This window comes from Misgurnus anguillicaudatus, chromosome 13, assembly GCF_027580225.2.
Source record: "Misgurnus anguillicaudatus chromosome 13, ASM2758022v2, whole genome shotgun sequence".
In the NCBI taxonomy this organism is placed as follows: domain Eukaryota; kingdom Metazoa; phylum Chordata; class Actinopteri; order Cypriniformes; family Cobitidae; genus Misgurnus; species Misgurnus anguillicaudatus.
In genome coordinates, this window is record NC_073349.2 from 24087419 (window position 1) to 24105713 (window position 18295).

The following is an 18295-nucleotide window of genomic DNA, read 5'->3' on the forward strand; positions in this document are numbered from 1 at the left end:
TATTTTTGTAGCTCCAGATTTCCCTCTCTTCCTGAAACGCACTGATTCATGTACAAAATTAATCGATTTGAAAGCTCTGTGTCCCTGATTGGCCAGCTAATCTGTACGTTGACGCTCCTTACCATGTTTGAAAGATTCAGTCACAATGCAATGCTAACAGGAGTTAACTTACAGGCTGTGAGTCCAAGCAGGAGGAATTAAGATAATGTCGGTCTTGTCTACATCACCAATCCCAGGAAGTAAACTGTTGCCTACAATCCATGTGTTTGTTGTAGTCCAAGAAAAGAAATTTACGTTGGAGACGATAACTTGTGTCATTGTTTACTTTTGGGGTATGTACCTTTTGCATATCATTAACATGTACTAATACACACTTACACATCAAAGGAAATGTAAAAATGTGAATCGGACAATAGGTGCTTTTTAATACCAGATATAAACAGCCTCTAAGAGAAAAGAGACTCAACAAAAAATACATTTCTGCTTCTGGAGAACCCTCCTATCAACAGACATGCTTTGGTTGTACAATTGACCTCTGTCTGATTGGCTGAAAGTTGCACATGCATTCACACCCACAATTCTCCGTGACCAATCTGGACATTGGCAACTTCCAGCCGAGAGTCTGTCTACCAACTGTTCAAGAGTAATTAACTGCAGCACAAAACACAGGCCTAATTACAGAGTCATCCAACACCGGGTCACCGTATCAACTGCATGTCTAATGCGGCAACACTAAAGACAAATTAACACGCCAGGTTGTTTACAACCTTTCTCCGCTGATAAGCATGTTCAGATATAGACAAAGATGCTGGCAACTTACTGTCTATTAGCCTTTATGCAGAGTGAATCCACGTCCCTTGATACCCAACTTTCGAATTTCCCCTGGTCAATGTCACGTGGTAATTTTTATCACATCTGGCTCCACTTGGATACGCTCGGCTGTACACACATGTATGCACGCTAACACAGACAGACTAGAGTAGAGATGTTTTTCGTGAGAGAGCAAAGCGTGAAGGGTCAAGAGTGATTGCGATCTTTGTTGTGACGGATGGTAGGCAGCCCTGGATAAACAGTTGAACTAGGGGTGCAAGATGAGTGCGCTAAAACAAATACACAGAGGATACACATACGTTTACATGAGGCGGCATAAAGGAAGCAGATAAACTCACTCTACGTTAGCCCATCCTGCGGGGCATAAGTGTGTTTGTCTGTCTGTATAAGCAGTTGGAGGACGGTGGACAGCCTTCCACTGCGAGCACAGCCCCCCGAATGCATCTGTACTGTTGTTCACTCATTAAGAAATAGGTCAAGGATTCCGCTTGCATGCGTCGCAACTTGTCAAAATCTCTTACGTTAAATAGGAGCAAGCCTGTGTGCCACCATGAGAATGGAGCAGAGAAGTGTAGTGTGTAGTGCACAGCATGCAAATAAAGCAAAAACGATCTCATTTATAACCCACCCACCTCTGCTAGCGTGTTATAAAGCTTTGCTTTGATCTTATTCATCAATAGGTGGCGTTACTGAGCCACGTGGACGTGCATGGTCAGCTGAGGTTCCTTTGGCACGGTTGGGATTATCATTCAGCGTTCATTCCCGTGTTTAGCTGCCTCAGCGGTTAAAGCTACCCGGAGAAAACTGGCTCTTCGGCAAACAGGAGCTGACTGGTGGACAATGGTAGAGATGACTGATCAGATAGCAAATACTTTAAGACCTTTAAACTGCAGCGAGTCACTTCGAACAAGACCGATAGGGTAATCTGACCGACCCCAAAGCCGAGCCAAGAAGATACAACCACATTGGCTCCTAAACTAACACATTCAAGCGGGAATTTAACTGGGGCAAGCAGGATAAGCACTCAGCATGGGTCTCTTGTGGCTTCCCCTATTGAGATTCAAACCTCAGCAGCATCTCGTACACATCTATACGAGTAAAGAAAAAACAACAAAACCTCATTTAAGTGCATAATACCCTCCAATTACCCTTCAGGAAGCGTTTAGTGCACCTGACTGACATAATCAAATCAATATCACGGGACTCTTAGAAAAAGTGCTAGAGGCTTTTTGATAAACAGCCCAAACCTAGAGGAACTGAGAGTGCCCGTGCTGTGAAGGAAGGAAAAGACACTCGTGGTTTCACTTTATAATTCAAATCAAACCACGCGGAGCCGGGGCGGTGAGGGAAGGTATAGGGAGCATGTAAAGATGATGGGTGCACACGCAGCACAGACTTGTCTTTTCGGCTTTGTGTAGTTAACCTTATTGATTAAAAAGCCTGTGATCTAGAGATGCTCTACAGCTTTCCCTGTCTCTCAGCGCCTCATCAAAGAGAACAAGCTACAAAGCCGGGATTGAGCGGGATAACACGTACAGAATGCAATCATTCTCTTACATGGAGATGTTTTGAGGAAAAGCAATGCTTAATTCTTGCAAAAGTTTAGACAAACTGTATTATCGGATGGTCAGAAGTTTTGAAAATGATGACAGCACGCTCTTAAAGGGATAGTTCACCCAAAAAAAAAAAATTCTGTCATCATTTACTCACTCTTATGTTGTTACAAACCTGTATTAATTCCTTTGCTCTGATGAACAGGAAGGAAGATATTTTTAAGGAATGTTTGCAGCGATGTTGTAGAATAAATGTTCAGTCGTCGGTTGCTAAAACAGCTTGACCAAACATTTTCTTGTGAAAAAAACTGAATAAACGTGCTATATGTTGATGGTTTTACAAGTGGCTCATAAAAATAATTGTCAATAACTTGAAAGGGAAGATTAACAATTGTGTTTCTCTAGCTCAATTGGTTAAGCACTGCATAAAAGTCTTGGGTTCAAACCCGAGGAAACAAACATTAATATGCAACAAATACCCCACACAACTGATTGATCTTCAATGTGAAATAAAGTTTGGATATAATTTTCCTCACAACTACGTTAAGTTGTTCGTCCTTCAGTGGTAAAGCACTTTCAATTATTGAATGCGAGTCTTCATCCTGCTGTCTCAGGTCAAACCGCTGTTTCGCTCCAAAACCGAGATAAAGAGAGAAGAGAGGAGGTCACGCTTTAGATGAAATCACCTCATCCTGACAGAAAGCGCCATTTCATTGCGTTAGTCAGACCGATTAATATCATCCCTGTCCTTTATAGCAGATGCCAGTGATTCTCATGCAAATGCTGGCTCGTTTTCTACTTAAAGACACATTTATTTTCTTTAGTGCCCGTGTCAGAGCCGTGCGTGTGAGGAAAATGAAGATTTGCGAGTGCATCTGCTGTGGTCCAGATGAAAGAGCAGAGTTTGAGGTAGGATAGTTTAAATTATGACCAGAGGCGACAATGTATTCGTTTTATATTCTTAACGTGTATCAATCGCTTTGACGGCTTCGCGCGAAACCGCGTAACATGTGTCGAGGTTACGGTCGTACATCACGGAGGTCATGCTTATTTAAAAAGGACAGAAAGGTGGATGATTTCCAAGGGCAGCAGGATAGACGCAAGGTGTGAGAGAGGTATGAGTAATTAACTTTAAGTGTAAATTAACATCAATAAAATAAAGTTTAATGTTGTGGAAGCGCATATAAATGATGTGACAGTAGCCTACAGACCAAAACCTCTCACCGTTCCCGCCGCTATCAGAGATGTGCGCGATATGCTTGAATGTTATAGAGCTCAAAATTGATGAAAATAAAACATATATAGATAGATATATGCGTTCATAATTGATTCAAACCTTTAAATTTATGTAGGAGAAATCGCCTACAAGTGCTATCTGGAGGGCAAAATACAAAATCCAACTATAGCTATCTTGTAGATGAAGGTCGAAAAGACAAGGCAGAATCATTATCAATGATGGTTTGAATAATATATAAAGTTGAAGCATTTTAACACTACATATTTAAAGTAAAAATACACAAAATGCTTCAAAATAAACCATGTGATCCAAATGAAATTGCTCGCAAATCACAACTTCTTTCAATTTACAATATAGGCTACAATTGGATCTCCATGCTTTCCTCTAACACAGTACACGAAACGCATTAGTATTCCTAACCACATCTCGCACGTAAAGCATCTCTGCGTTGAAATGCATTCACAAAACATCTTTTTCCACTCACCTATAATCCAAGAGAAAGCAGAAGACGATATGCAAATGCACTCTCTTAAAACAGATGCTGCGTTCCGATCAGTTCTGATAGAGATAGATCCACATCGGAATGAATGAATGCTGCGGAGTCGTCCTGTAAAGGTTCAAAGGTATCTACGGTAATTTCTCAATTCCTCGAAGACGTCTTGAGGGGTGCGTGCGAGGCGACGACTGACGCTCGGTTTGGGTAACTGATCTATGCACCAAAAACCAACGCTTTCTGTCTATGCTGCTGCTACTGCTGCTGCTGCTGCGCGCGCTGGAGGATGGTCATTCACGAGCGCGTGGCACACATTCCCTCAGTCCCGTGACACTGACAGCGGCTTGACATCACGCCTTTTCATCGGTAGTTCCGTTATAGCGTCGTGGACGCGCTCGTTCCTCTTCTCCGGAGGTTTTACGCTAGACTGGCACGCTCACCGGAGCCCGGTGTCGTTACAGTACCGCCGCGTTTAAAGCCAACCCCCTGTGTTAGCGCTCTCAGACACCACCGGCTTTATTTGCATGTCGCATGTTTTAACTGTTTCATGCACTGAACGCATATACAAAAAGCACGTACGTTACGAGGTGATTAAAAATCTGATTTGTGTATTTGCAACAAATAAATTTATATTATATAGAGCTATTTAGTGCAGTGTAAGTCTTTGATGCTGTGTAGGCTTGAGTGTGGATGCTGAATAGTAGAAATGACGTTTACCTTTCGTTGTCCATTACGCATTTGGCAGAAGCTTTTATCCATACAGTGCATATGGATTTTTGTGAATGAATAAAGTGTTTGTCTATCTGTATGCCTATCCATTCATCTAGGGCCAATTTACAGCTGACTATATCAAAATACAGTTGTCAGTACACAAAGTCACACTATGAATGTGTATTCATTTACAAAATGTAGACCACTTTTATAAAAAATACACAAAATCCTAATAAACAAAGAGAATTGTGGAGCACATTTACCTTTAAACTTCTCATAAATGTAATATAATAATTCAACAATGATTTATTTGACAACATTAATATTTATTTATTGACATTTTTATACCAATAAATCTTTTATGGTGGAAAAAGGCTTGATATTTACTGAAAATATCCAAAGTTTATTTACAAGTTTAAAAGCTGTTGATCTATACTAGCATTTTTCTTTCCCAAGCAGTCGTGATGCTGATTCAATTGGTAATTTTGCTAGACAGTGCCATCTTTAGACAGATGTATGTAATTACCACCACTGACTCAACAGGGACATTGGTAACCTTTCAAACAGGGTACACACAGATCTGAAAGGGAAAACAAATCTATATATTTAATTTATGTACTGCATTATTAAAAAACAACATTTAAATATTTTTTATTAATAAATAATTTAGCCAGAATTTAGCCAGTTCTTTGATCATTTATATTTTTTGTAAAATGGCTAATTTATGAAAAAAATATTATTAAAATTAACAAATACAATTTAATATCAAATTTATGCATTGCACAATTTTTATTTTATTTTTAGATTTATTTCTTAGTGTTTAATAATACTATATGCCAATACAATCCTGAACCATTCCAGAAAAAGATCAAGAACAGACTACACTGTCTGTCAAAAAAAAAAAAAATTGTCAGAAATGGTCCCAAGCTGTCACTGGGGCAGTGCCCTTTAAAAATGTCTCAATATGTACCATTTAGGTACAGATATGTAATATATAAATTTTGTACCAATATGTACCTTTTGAAGTATTAATAAATATGCACTCTTTGGTACTGATATGAGGTAGTAATATGAACTCAAGGTGCAAATGTGTATTGTTTGAAAGGGCACTACCCATACCACCATATTTTTCACAAGAATTACAGCCACACAATTTGTGCTCAACTCAACACGCCATATTTGCCCTGAATTTTGCTTTGTAATAATCTTTGCTGCTACAGGGGGTTTCCTCAATCGCACCTCCCATATCAGTTTTAGGCTGAAACTCGTTTTATCTGACATAAAACATTTGCAAGCATCATAACTTCGTGTTATACAACCAGCAAATGATATTTGGCTGTCAGAGGAAATTAGTGATTCGTAAGTCATTAACAGCGTCTTTCTGCAGTAAATGGAATATTGCATCATCAATCCCTCTTTACGGGCGACATTAATCTTTTCCTCATTCCTTTAAGTTTATAGGCAAAAAATTATTTCAGTTCTGACTTCTGACAGACAGAAAAGTTGCTGAAGGTATTAGAATACCCTATAGCGAGACAAATCTGTCATATCTATCTGTGGCACAGTCATTTAAAATGACATTCTACAATCGATACTTTGATTGGTTGGCTACAACAGAAAGAGATTACACGTTGCTCTGTCTTCTACATCTTTGTACTTAAACGAGGATATTGCAGGAGCACTTATTCTATGATCCATCAATAATTTAAAGTGGGAAAAGAACCAGTGGCAGCCATCAAAAGTATTGCAAAACTGCCAAAGGAGAGAAGAGCGCATCTACCGAGCCTCGTGTAAGTACAGGCTACTAAAAGCTGTGTACTCTTAAGGAGAAGCTGGGTCAATATCTGGAGGGCGTCCATATTGAAGTTTCACTGCTTTACCTCTCAGATGCATCTTAGTCATCTGCTGGTAATCAAATATGGGTTTTTTAATACATTATTCACTGGCCTGTTCTGAACAAGTGGGAGTGCGTTTTAATAAAGAGTAATTCAATTTGAATCGCAATGATAAAGCTCAATCCAGTTAGGCTGAATTGAACTATAGTTGTTTAAAATGAGAAGAAAAAATGAATTATTATTGGTGCAGAGACAAAACAATTCTCATGCACAATGAAACCCTTTAGGCATGCAAAACCTCTGATTAAAAAACATAATATATTGTCTGAGTGCTCTTGATGGTACTTTCGTGGGTAATACAGGTTTAAATCCAACCTACATTACGTCTGCTCTCTCTTTCTCCTGTTTAAACAAGCAATTATTTCAGCCTGGTCTCACTGTTAATACGTAGTATATTTACACGTAACTTTAAAAAACAAAAACATATTTTTTGTACGTTGAAATACATGCTAAAACTGTTTCAAAACGTACAATGTAGACGTATTTACAACATTTAAATTTAGCATTATTACGTTTTGACAGCTAAAAAACGTTAAACTTTTACGTATCTTTCATTCCATAAAGATTGCTGTATAATTTCATTTTAAAGCAACACTATGTAGTTTTTTTACCTTTAAATAATGTCTCTTAAATTATTTCAGTGATAGAACAACTTTTAACTGGACAAATTGTACTGTTGCTGCAACCTGACAGCCTCCTAGCTGCTTCAAGCACACTCTAAAAGTGGTGGTGGAGGGTAGGAAACACAGCCCCGCACCTCCCCCAGCCTGCAGAAGATTGTCTGATACCAAGCACAGTTGTGCTTAACAAACACAAGTGGGATCTGTAACTCATATTTACATAGAAACTACATAGTGTTGCTTTAACCATTTTAGCGATATGTTACCACCTTAACCCTACCCCTAACCTTACCCTAAACCCATAATCTTTTATAAAAAATATTTAAATATGAAAAATGTATTTTTTTATATTATGCAATGTAACGGACAGATATGTTTAGGAACATATTAGTAACAATATAGCATTCAAAAGATATTTTAAGGTGCTACAGTCCTACGCAATACAGTTTATTAAAATCATTTAATGTTACTGTTTTAAAAAATCATAAGAGACAGACAATTAAGTGTAATCACAACAACTTATTTATTGCGAATATTAAAATCAGTACCAAAAGTAGTTAAAATGATGATGTGCTGCAGCCGCGGTCCTCTCTGGTGTATATGAAGTGAAGTAAAGAGAAGTATTAAAGTTATTAATCCAAGAGTTTGATCAGCGTTGATCTGGCTTCCCTCTGTCACGGCGCGCTTTTTTAATTTCAAACGTACACCAACGGAAATGGAAATGACGGAAATATGTCACGTGGCACTCAAAGAGCCAATGAGCTTTTGATATCACTGCCGTAAAGCAATGTGTCGTAAAGCTTCTTGAGGCGGGATATTTGAATTCACATTAACGAACGGTTGCTGATGAGAACGCGGATAAAGATCGCTGGATCAAGGGCTGAATTTGGATCTGTTCCTCACAATCGTATGAAATTTAAAGATGTCGATTACAGCAAATGAATAAAAGTAAAATCTTTTCTGAATTTATGTTGTATTATGTTGTAATTATTGCTTAGTAGTAAGACAGCAGTAGATATCGCGTTTTTGTGTGTCATGGCAAACAAACTAAATATAAATACAGAAATGCTATTCATTTTAAAGTTTTAAAATGTTAAATATTGTGAAATTCTCTGAATATCATAATCATTTCATTAGGTAAATGGGTAAACTGTCTTAAATAAATAAGTTAGAAAATATGACTGAAAACATGTCATTGTTATGAGTAAGAAACGCCAATGCATGCGATTTTAATATTTATGAATAGGAATAACTTACGTACAAATTTGTACGTTTGTGAAGCTGTAAATACGTAAATAATTTACGTATTAGTCCTGTCAAAACGTCGATATTGTACGTTTCAGTGTGTTTTAAACGTAAGTAAGTGTACGTATTGTACAACCACACTGAAACGTAAAAATACACACGTATTCTCATGAGATCACGTTGATTATTTTGTATTAGTTTTTTATAAGTCTGTTAAGATGCTACTGTATGTTTTTACAGTGTGGCATGGAGCAAAATTCTCTCACCTTCTTAGACCTCCAGTTATTATAAAAGGAAACATTTGACTTTGGTCATTTGAAGTCAACAGTAACAGATGTGTGTGAATGGAAACTGCAGCTGTGTATCACCGAACACATGTCCTGTGTTACAACCACTGCGAGGCCTGACTCAAGGTTGAGCTCAAGTGCCAGGCACGGAACGAATGCTATAATTGGTACAATCCACGAAACATTATCCCTGCCTGACCTTGGCCATGGTTGTACAATCTGAGCCTAATTACTAATGATTGCTGGACTCTGAGCGGCTGTGAAAGTGCCCAAATTGTGTCCAACATCCAGATGGTAAAAGAGCGAAACTCATTTGAAATATTTTAGAAGATAGAATTCAAATATTTAAGTTATGCTTGGTGGCAACTTTTAGGATAAATCTGTAGGAAAAAAAACTATTAAAAATAATTTACGAAGATGTGCCGATACCGATATTCGATTACTTAAAGCAGTGTTTCTCAAACTTTTTCAGCCCAAGGACCACTTTATCTTCCATTTTTTTTCTGAGGACCACCTAACAGAATCTCACTCAAACACTCCCCCAAAAAACAACAAAATAGGAAGGATAAGCTAAGTTTAAATTTAATATGCAACTGTTTCAAGTAAAAAACTAATTTCTTAAAAACAAATGCAATGCTATGTTTAGAAAGTATTATATGTATTTTATTTAATTTGTAAATTATTTTTACAATATATATTTAAATGATTTTACACATGAACAAAAACTAGTACATTACAAAACTAATAGATCTGTGGATTTTAGCTGCTTTCAGTTGACGCTTGATCTTTTATTTTGACTCCTCTTTGGTTTAGCCAACCGATCAATTTTTATGTTATTAAAACAGAAAGGCAATAACTGATTCGCAACTGTTTCGCAACTGCATTAAAAATCTACTTAAATAAGTGACGATTGTATAAACACATAAGCCTAGTTTAGGTCATCTTTTGGCGGACCACTGGGGGGGGTTTGGGGGACAACTAGTGGTCCGCGGACCACACTTTGAGAATTACTGACTTAAAGGGATAGTTTTACTTCTGTCATCATTTACTTACTTTCATGTTGTTACAAACCTGTGTACATTTTCAAACCAAACAGTTCATAAACCCCATTTACTTCTAGCCTGGTCCAACCAGACTCTCGTACATTCATTTCATTTGTACAGAGTCTGGCCAACTTCTGTTAAGGAGGGTCCTCTGTTGAAGTTTAAAACTATTGGATCTGCCAGAGTCACTCATGATCTGCCATAGGCGATCGCTAACGTGTGGTCGTGACGTATGTCATGCGCTGAAACCGTCCGGAAACAACAAGTCCAACAAAACTTAGCAAACATTGTTCTTGCTCCAGCTTTAACTTTTGTATATTTGTCAGTTTTGTAACAACGGACCGAATAGCTTTTCTCACATCTTTCTCCGCTGCCATTACTGAACTACAACTCAAACTGACGCACGACCTCAACATCATCGTTCTTAGCCACTCCCCTCTGTTCGCTGATTGGACCTGCAGATTTTTGCAGGAGAAAACGAAACTCTACACAGCAGTCCCAGACGTTGTACTGAAGCGAAATGAAAATTAAGCGGAAGCACATAGGAGGGCGGAGCCAGGCTAATTTACTTCCATAGTATTCCTTTTTCCTATGCATGTCAATTGGGTTTTGACACTTTACTTTCTAAGGTTACATGCTAGTCCTTATCTTATATTTCCAGATCTGCACTCCTGAAATTTTTTTTTGCTTTGCCCAACGTATCGATACAAGGGCTCTATTCCGCACTGAGGATTTCAGGACTGATGGATGGCTTTCCTGCCCTTGATGGTGGTGTCTAAAGTCTGCTCCACATCGCACCCACCTTCTTCCCCTCCCTCTCCTATTCATACTCTAGGTCTCCATAATCCTATGCAAGTCGTGGTGGATGCAAATCGATCGTCCCATAACTCACATACACCTCTGCTGTCAAGGGTCTCCATTAAACCCTGGGCCTCTGCCACTTGTCTGAGCATGCGTGCGTGGGCATACAGCATTATGGCGGGTGCCCAGCCCGACATGCACAGCGCTGCATCAAACAGGCAAGCAAAATGTGAGTCATTGCTCACTCTTGTGACGGCTTTTTGCTGACGTGAAGTGCGCCAGCTGCTTGCTGATAAGAAAGCTGACAGACAGCACCCAAACTCTTCCAAATCGGCCCAAATAATCACACTGCCAGGCTGTGTGTTGTATTTCTAATCCAAATCCAATGGCCTGCTTTGTGGGGGAAAGGTAAAATGAGTAAATCAGAATGTTTATTGATCAGAGAAAATATGGTGAGATACAGATGAATGGGGGTTGGGAAGAGAGGGGGCGGATTTGGGGGTTAAATCGTGGCGTATTACAGAACGAACTGATTCCACACCAGGCACTGAGCCGATTTCGATTTGTCGGGTGATCAGCTCTGTGGGCGAGCCAGACGCAGGGCGAGCAGGAAGCGCGCTGAGCGTAATGAAGGGCGATGGCCCGCTGCAAGAACGCCGCTCATCCGTTGGCGGATCAAAGTGCTCACATGGCGTAATTTTGTAGCGAGCTGAGAGGTTTCAAAGAGGTTCTTGCTCTAAAGCACCGTGGCATCTCATCAACTCCGCCTCGCCGTCTGACAGCGTCACGAGGCCAAGCGTGGCCCTGCCGGCACAGCGGGAGATCCATTCCACCTCTCCGCTCAGCCATGCCACTGAACTCATGCAACACACACCAGCCACAACAACAGCTGATTCTGACACGTATACTGGGAAATGAAGGAACATTCCCTGAATATGTGGATATGATGGTGTGTTGTTGATGTGAAAACCAGCACTACATTGGATCCAAAGTGACACATACAAGCTATACATTTTACCTGTATGTGTGTTCCCTGCACTGTCAGAAAAAATGGCTGAAATTTGTAACCCAGATGTTACTGGGGCATAGGGGTGGGTGATATGGGTAAAATATCATATCATGATTGTTTTGGGACAACTCGCGATTTCACGGTTTTATCACGGTTCTTTTTCAATGTTGGTTTTTTAAAGACTATTTTGCCATTACTGAACCTTGCAACATGATCTCACAAAGTTCCGTGGGGTAGTCACGGAATTTTGTGCTCATTTTTCCGTGGCATTCTCACGGATCTCCGCATTTTTCCGTGGCCCTGCTACGGACTGTCTTTTTCAGTGGCATTCTCACGGATTGGTTACTCAACTGCTTTTTCCTATTTTCAAACCATTTTCACTTCGGTTTAGGGTTAATTTGGTGTTTGCGTTAGTATGTCACTTTAAATATTGGTTTATACAATTTTTTCTGATTCATTCTTTTATATTTTTTAAACTTTAAACAATTGTTGCCTGGCGTTGGGGTTAGAGTTGGGTTTGGGTAGGGATGTCATTTCATGTAAATCTAACCCTAAACCGAAGCGAAAATGGTAAGAAAATAGGACAAAACAGTTGAGTAACCAATCCGTGAGAATGCCACGGAAAAAGACAGTCCGTAGCAGAGCCACGGAAAAATGCGGAGATCCGTGAGAATGCCACGACACTCCACTACAAACAATTACACAAAGGAAATAGACAGCATGTGCTAAACACTAGTTTTCCCTTCTTTTATTTTCACTTCTTTCAAGAACATAAAGCTGTGGAGCATTTTTGTTACCATAATGTTTGATTCCTCCCTTACAAAAATTAACCATGGTTTTACTACAGTTAACACCAAGAAACCATGGTTACTGTAGTAAAACCATGGTAACCCCAAAATAACCATGGTTTTGAGAACCATGTTTTTTAAAAACCCTAGTTAAACCATGGTTAGTGTAGTAAAACCATGGTTTTGGCAGATAGTAATCAATGCACCAAAAAAACATGGACTACACTGCAAAAAATGATTTTCAAGAAAAAAAATTGTTAGTATTTTTGTCTTGTTTTCAGTAAAAAATATCTAAAAATTCTTAAATAAAGATGTTTTTTCTTGATGACCAAAACGACCCAAGAAAATAAAGTTTAGTTTTTAGACCAAAAATTTCAAATGTCAAAAGTGATTTTGTGCATAAAACAAGCAAAAAAAATCTGCCAATGGGGTAAGCAAATTTTTCTTGAATTTTTCTTGAATGTTCAAGATTTTTTTTGCTTGCCTCATTGGCAGATTTTTTTGCTTGTTTTGTGCAGGAAGGTCACTTGAATTTGAAGCATTTTGTCGGGGACTGGGGTTGTTTTCTTGGGTCGTTTTGGTCATCAGGAAAAGGCATCTTAATTTAAGAATTTTTTTATATTTTTACTGAAAAAAAGACAAAAATAATAAGAATTTTTTTCTTGAAAATCATTTTTTGCAGTGTACACTTTTACCACAATAAAACCATGGTTAATTATCATAAGGGCTGTTCTTTGTTTTCTTGTTGTTTGTTCTAAACTTTGTTTGCAATGGTGGATCAGCTACTTTTGCTTACCTGCCCTAAATTTTTTAATGTAATGTAAATGTCGTGAATCAGTGCTGCCCTGATGGCCTGGTAGTGTAATAATTTGAATAGAAATCATTTGAATTACGCATGTGTCGAACACGGCAATGCGCATCAGTTTGCGCATCAGTTTGTCGCGTACCTGCACTTGTCGCATACTTGATACAATTCTTGAAAAAGTGAATTGTGGAGACATTTTAATAGTTCGCGATTAAATATCATCATATTGCACACCCCTACTGGGGCAGCAGCTCCTAAAGAGTTCATATTAGTACCTCAAAGGTACATATTGGGACCAAATTGAATAATACTTTTTGGTTATTATGATTTTAATTGTAATATAAAAAATAAAAAAATTGAAAAACTGTGCTTTAGTTGTCTGTATTCATCTTTGGCCTCTCTTCAATCCTCTTTTTTCAACTTTTTAATCAAGATCAGGGTTTTTGGCATAACATAACCCCCCATCGCAACACCACTGGTTTCACCATAACATAATGACATGAATATGGAGAGCTCTCTTTAATTCTCTAATGTGTGCTATTGTATGCAACAAAAGTTATTTCTCCATGAAGGCAACTGGTGTAAGCTGAAGCCAAACCTCTGTAACCTCATCTGAGACTGGGGGATATCTGCTCGCCGAAAGAACCATCTTTATGTAGCGAGCGACAGTGGTTTTTGTGCTAGCCTGGATACATGAACGCTGAAATACACCTGTCAGAGCGTTATATATACTACGAAACCTTACTGTGCTTACTGGTAGTCTTCATCCTATCAGTTTGTACATCTTCAATAACATCGATGCCCATCCATTTTCTAATTTTAGAGCAAAGGCTCAATCATCCTCCTGAACTGATCAGGAATGAAAGACTCGACAGAGAACAAACATTATGAAAATCCTTCAACGTAATGCCCTGCGGGGACCTTCGGTTACTCCATCAGAAACGAAATGCGATTTCATTTCTCTGTTTTGTTCTTACAGACGGGAGAAACAAGAGAGTCTGTAATTGCCAGCAGCGCGTTCGTATGTGGCTGCACATATCACATTGAAATGTTTATTATTGTTTTTGTCTTAGCTTGAAGGCGTCTGACTGACAGAGGGAGGAGGGAACTCGGAGGGAACCCGCGTTCTCGCACATCAAGCGCGTGGGAGTGAGTGGCAGGCCGCGTCAGCTAGCGGCGCTAGCAGAAACAGACAGACTGAACCGCGCAGATGGCCGAACCTTCAACAAAGCGCTGCCATCCATATCACACAAATATCATCTCAAGTCCTACTGTAGGAGATCGTAATGGATAAAACAATTAAGAACGACTCATTTGCGACTGAGTCATTTTTGCATTCACACATAGCAAAGCATAATTTCACAAACATTCACTTAGAATGACACACAAGACATTTTCGCAAAAAGACAAATTCGTGAGGACCTCTCTCACAGATGCAATGGTACCAAGGCTACTACATGCTAAACCGAACCTGGCAATATTTTTAGATATAATGCAAATATGGTGATGAGCACTTTGAATGTCCTCAAGACTGTATTTGTCCTTCACAAGCATCTCCAAAACTCACATGTATTCATCTCTAAAGACATAAACAGGCCTCACGCTGTTCGATACAAATACACAACCAGCACAAATGCATGCACACAAAAGCACTTATGAAAATTACACGCACAATAAATCAGGGTCCATTTTAATAAGATGTTTATCAGAACGCGAGTCTCTCGGAAATGACTATGCGTTCGCTCGGCTCTCATTGTCGCGCATCTTGATAATGTATTTGATTTTAATTAGACGTATTTCCACACCCTGCTACGCCAAACACCTCTCATTGTAAAGGCGGAAACAGGCGCGAACGCGGCTCCGGCCAAATCATACGCACAGCTATTAAGCAGAACCACACTGCTTAATAGGGTAATCTCCTGTTGATTTTGTCATTATGTCCCCCACAATCAGCAGCGAGACATTGTGCGCATACTAATAAACTACTTTGCATATTAACAAGGAGTTTTGAATTTCTGAAGACTTCAAAGTAAGTACACCAGGCTTTTAAAAATATGATAACTTCAAGAATACGACATAGGTTCAAACTAATATCTCTGCTACGGTACGTCCCCCGATGTTCCTTTGTCTTGCAAGTCACTATAAACGTCTATCGAGAACGTAAATGTAAATGTTTGTTGAGGGAAGTGTCATGTACATTGCTCAAGGTTCTGTTGTTTTTTCAGTTTCCCAGATGAAATAATTGGACAACATAATATGTTTTCTTGGAACCTCAATAGACCGAACCAAGAGAAAGCATCTGTTTGCTCTAAAAATATAGGGCAGTAAAAATATATATTTTTTGATATGTGATACAGGTTCACAGAAAATGGGAGCCACATTTAAACACATTTTGGGATTGGAGTCGTGGCCCCACCATTAGCTGTGCACCATAAGGGGTGTGTGGTACCAACAAAACTTCACAGCAATTCGCAAGTATTTCACAATAGTGAAAATTTTTTTGGACTTGTATGATGTCTTTTACGAAGTCTGCTTTTCTGCCGTTGACGCTTTGTATGGTGGGCTACATTAATGCTTTCTAATAATTATACCTGTTTGTATAATGTACATCATACGCATTTATTCAAATTTGTCACCTTGTAAAATAAAATAAAAAATTCCAGGCTGGTTGAACACCTATTATAAAAAGAAGAAAAGTGGGTTTAAGATTGTTTTAGTCCAATATGTTTTTAAGCTTCATTTCCAATTATGATGAACCATTAAAGGATTAGCAATTTTCTTAAAGTCGCCATGAAACGGAAGTAGCGATTGCCTCATTTTCCCCGTGGTGACGTATATTCGAATGAAACGGCTTTTGAAATATAATAAGGCAGAGCTGGATTTGAATTTGTCTATCGAGATCTGATTGGATCATTTGAAGTTGGGTCATGTTGCTAATTGCTAATCGCTGCAATCTTCTCTCAGACCCCGCCCACCTGCCATACCATATGACAAGAAGTGAAGAGAGATTGTTTTGAGGAGGGGAGGAGATTTGCATTTTTTATTAAAGATTATGAGCACACACGAATTTTAAAAAAATAATGAAGCTCACAGATAAGTCATTTGTTAATAATACCACAATATTAAAAAATATATAAATACTTTTTCATTTCAATTTCATTGCGACTTTAAAAAAAATCCAGATAATTTACTCACCACCATGTCATCAAAAATGTTGATGTCGTTCTTTGTTCAGTCGAGAAGAAATAATGTTTTTTGAGGAAAACATTACAGGATTTTTCTCATTTTAATGGACTTTAACAGACCCCAACACTTAACAGTTTTAATGCAGTTTAAAATTGCAGTTTCAAAGGACTCCTCTAAACAATCTCAAACCAGGCATAAGGGTCTTATCTAGAAAAATGATTGTCATTTTTGGCAAGAAAAATAAAAAATATGCACTTTTAAACCACAACTTCTAATCTTCCTGTGACCCGCCAGCGTGACCTCACGTAATACGTCATCACGTCAAGAGGTCACGGATGACATATCGAAACTACTCCCAGTGTTTACAAGTATGAAGAAAGAGGACCGTTCTGACGTTGTTGTATGTCGAATGATACTAGTTAATGACTTTGTGTCAGTTTACTGTTTAAAATTGTCCGCAAATGTGCGTTCATATATGTAACACGTGACCTTTCGACGTCATTACGCAATTATGTGAGGTCGCGCTGGCTCGGCACAGGACCGGAGATAGATGAGAAGTTGTAGTTCAAAAGTGCATATTTTTTATTTTTCTTGCCAAAAATGACAATCGTTTCGCTAGATAAGACCCTTATGCCTCGTTTGAGATCGTTTAGAGTCCTTTGAAACTGCAATTTTTAACTGCATTAAAACTGTTAAGTGTTGGGGTCTATTAAAGTCCATTTAAATGAGAAAAATCCTGGAATGTTTTCCTCAAAAAACATAATTTTTTCTCGACTGAACAAAGAAAGACATCAACATTTTGGATGACATGGTGGTGAGTAAATTATCTGATTTTTTTTTAAGAAAATGGACTAATCCTTTAACTTTACACTTCCAGCAGGCAATCAATGCATTCATATTTTTGTATGTTTTTATTACTGTAACTGTCAAATATTAGTCCGTTTTCTATTATCTTCAATCCGTGAAGTGACAAAAAAGCCAAAAACTTCAAGACCATGATTGTCAGTTTTTAATTAAGCGTGTCAATGTTTGCAATGCCCTCTGCAACCCAAGTGACTCTGAGCTCAATTAATCTTAAATAATTCCATCTCTCACGAGCGGAGCCAAAGGACATCAGACACACCCCATCACAAATTTATCCCATTACCTTTCGTTAAACCCCCAAAAATGCCAACAGACATGAATTACTCATTTCATCCGGATAATATCTCTCACCAAGGGATGCGGAACGCTCAAAAGACAAGACAATTGCGTTCATCATTACACGTCAATGCCCTCCATCACCAGGGGACTGGACGGAGTGATGCGGAGAAAGAGACTGATGAAGAGATGATGAGAAGGTCGCTTCCCGGCGTTTCGTCTCCCAAGACGGGGATTTAGACTCCTCGCCCGCCTGTTCTTGTAACCGCACAGAGAACTTCTGAAGCTTTAATCCCACCTGGCCTTTCACAGCCCGACCCGGACCAAAGCCTATGTAGATAGAAGATGTAAATGTGGAAAGGGGGATCAAGGGAAGGATGGAATGGGATCAAGACGTGACAGAGTCATTAGAACCGGCCTCATCCGTCACGTTGAGGTGCATGAGAAGGACGCAGGTCAGGGTTAGATTTTAGTTTTACTCTATAAAGACAAAGACTTGCAAATGTTTAATGTTCATTTAACTTTGAACAAAATGTTGCCAGATTTTGGCACAAAAAAATACCACATATATATATACATATACATATATGTATATATATATACATGTTAAAAATGCCCTTTTGTGTTAGCAAAATTGTGCCGTTTTGGGGT

At 38.7% G+C, this 18295-nt stretch overlaps 1 protein-coding gene across 1 annotated transcript in view; it reads right to left on the reverse strand.

The window, feature by feature from the left end:
* plxna2 (plexin A2) overlaps positions 1-4608 on the reverse strand; it is a 260451-nt gene extending 255843 nt beyond the window's left edge. Inside the window, exon 1 of the mRNA XM_073875455.1 lies at positions 4106-4608. The gene's annotated coding sequence lies outside the window, so the exon portion shown is untranslated. The remainder of the gene's footprint in view (positions 1-4105) is intronic.
* Between the last annotated feature and the right edge of the window lie 13687 nt (positions 4609-18295).